This window comes from Cervus elaphus, chromosome 13 (assembly GCF_910594005.1).
Source record: "Cervus elaphus chromosome 13, mCerEla1.1, whole genome shotgun sequence".
Taxonomy (NCBI): domain Eukaryota; kingdom Metazoa; phylum Chordata; class Mammalia; order Artiodactyla; family Cervidae; genus Cervus; species Cervus elaphus.
The window spans coordinates 31368904-31371774 of NC_057827.1; positions in this window are offsets into that span (position 1 = coordinate 31368904).

The window sequence follows — 2871 nt, forward strand, 5'->3', positions numbered from 1 at the left end:
TTTAATTACCACAGCATATGGTTACATGGAGTATGAACCAAGAGTCTAAATATAGCAAACAATGTGTGAAGACAAATTTGATATCCCATATGTGAGAGTAAAAGCTACTTGTTTTTCCAGCAGTCATATATGGATGTGAGAGTTGGACCAAAAAGAAGGTTGAGCAGTGAAGAATTGATGCTTTTGAAATGTGGTGCTAGAGAAGACTCTTGAGAGTCCTTTGGACAGCAAGGAGATCGAACCAGTTAATATTAAAGGAAATCAACCCTGTATATTCATTGGAAGAGCTGATGCTGAAAATAAGCTCCAATATTTTGACCACCTGATGCAAAGAGTCAACTCAATGGAAAAGACTGTGATGCTAGCAAAGACTGAGGGCAAGAGGAGAAGGGGACGACAGAGGATTAGATGGTTAGATGACATCACCAACTCAAAGGACATGAGTTTGAGCAAACTCTGGGAGATGGTGAAGGAAAGGGAAGCCTGGCATGCGCAGTCCATGAGTTCGCAAAGAATCATACATGACTGAACTGAAGAAACATTTGTCATAGTTTGCCTTTCAAGGAGCAAGTGTCTTTTAATTTTATGGCTGCAGTCATCATGTGCAGTAATTATGGAGCCCAAGAATATAAAGTCTGTCACTGTTTCCACTTTTTCCCCATCTATTTGCCATGAAGTTATGGAACCAGATGCCATGATTTTAGTTTTTCGAATGTTGAGTTTAAGCCAGCTTTTCACTCTCCTTTTTTACCCTCATCAGGAAGCTCTTTAGTTCTTCTTCACTTTCTGCCATTAGAGACTGCATATCTGAGGTTGTTGATATTTCTTCTAACAATCTTGATTCCAGCTTGTGAGTCATCCAGCCCAGCATTTTGCATAATGTACTCTGCATATAAGTTAAATAAGCAGGGTGACAATATACAGCCTTGACGTAGTACTCCTTTCCCAATCTGGAACCAGTCCATTGCTCCATGTCCAGTTCTAACTGTTGCTTTTGACCTGTATACAGGTTTCTCAGGAGGCAGGTAAGGTAGTCTGGTATTCTCAACTATTTTAAGAATTTTTCACAATTTTGATCCACACAGTCAAAAGCTTTAGTGCTTTCAGTGAAGCAGAAGTAGATTTTCTTCTGGAATTCCCTTGTTTTCTTTATGGTCCAACGAATGTTGGCAATCTCCAGTTCCTCTGCCTTCTCTAAACCCAGCATATACATCTGGAAGTTCTTGGTTCACATACTGTTGAAGCCTAGCTTGATGGATTTTGAGCATTACTTTCCTAGTGTGGGGGATGAGTGCAATTGTGTGGTAGTCTGAACTTTCTTTAGCATTGCCTTTCTTTGGGATTAGAATGAAAACTGACCCTTTCCACTCCTGTGGCCACTGCTGAGTTTTCCAAATTCGATGGTATGTTGAGTGCAACACTTTAACAGCATCATCTTTTAGGATCTGAAGTAGCTCAGCTGGAATTCCATCACCTCCACTAGCTTTGTTCATAGTAATCCTTCCTAAGACCCCCTTGACTTCACATCCCAGGATGTCTGGCTCTAGGTGAGTGACAAGACCATCATGGTTATCCAAGTTGTTAAGATCTTTTTTGTATTATAGTTCTTTTGTGTATCCTTGCCACCTCTTCTTAATATCTTTTGCTTCTGTTAGGTCCTTGACATTTCTTTCCTTTATTGTGCCCATCTTTGCATAAAATGTTCCCTTGGCATCTCCAATTTTCCTAAAGAGATCTCTAGTCTTTCCCATTCTATTGTTTTCCTCTATTTCTTTGCATTGTTCACTAATGAAGGCTTTCTTATCTCTCCTTGCTATTCTCTGGAACTCTGCATTCAGTTAAGTGTATCTTACACTTCCTCCTTTGCCTTTCGCTTCTCTTTGTTTCTTAGCTATTCATAAGGCCTCCTCAGACAACCATGTTGATTTGTTGCATTTCTTTTTCCTTGGGGATGGTTTTGATCACTGCCTCTTGTACAGTGTTACGAACCTCCATGCATAGATCTTCAGGCACTCTGCCTATCAGCTCTAATCCCTTGTGTCTATTTGTCATTTCCACTGTATAATCATAAGGGCTTTGATTTAGGTCTTACCTGAATGACCTAGTGGTTTTCCCTACTTTCTTCAATTTAAGTCTGAATTTGGCAATAAGGGGCTCATGGTCTTGTTTTTGCTGACTGTAGAGAGCTTCTCCATCTTTGGCTGCAAAGAATATAATCAATCTGATTTTGGTGTTGACCATCTGATATGTCCATGTGTAGAGCTGTCTCTTGTGTTGTTGGAAGAGGATGTTTGCTATGACCAGTGTGTTTTCTTAACAAAACTCTGTTAGCCTTTGCCCTGCTTCATTTTGTACTCCAAGGCTAAACTTGCCTGTTACTTCAGGCATTTCTTGACTTCTGACTTTTTAATTCCAATCCCCTATGATGAAAAGGACATCTTTTCTCTGGTGTTAGTTCTAGAAAGTCCTGTAGGTCTTCACAGAACTGTCCAAGTTCAGCTTCTTTGGCATCAGTGGTTGGGGCATAGATTTGGGTTTCTGTGATGTTGAATGGTTTGCCTTGAAAATGAAGTGAAATCATTCTGTCATTTTTCACAGAATGTCAAATGTAATTTTTGACCCTTTAAAAAGAATCACAAGAAAAGTTGTCAACATTGTTAAATATTAGAAATGCAAATTGAAACCACAGCAAGTAATCCCCTCACACCAGTCAGAGTGGCCATTCTCAGAAACTCTACAAACAATAACCGCCAGTGCTGCTGCTGCTGCTGCTAAATCGCTTCAGTCGTGTCCGACTCTTCGCGACCCCATGGACTGCAGCCTACCAGGCTCCTCCGTCCATGGGATTTTCTAGGCAAGAGGACTGGAGTG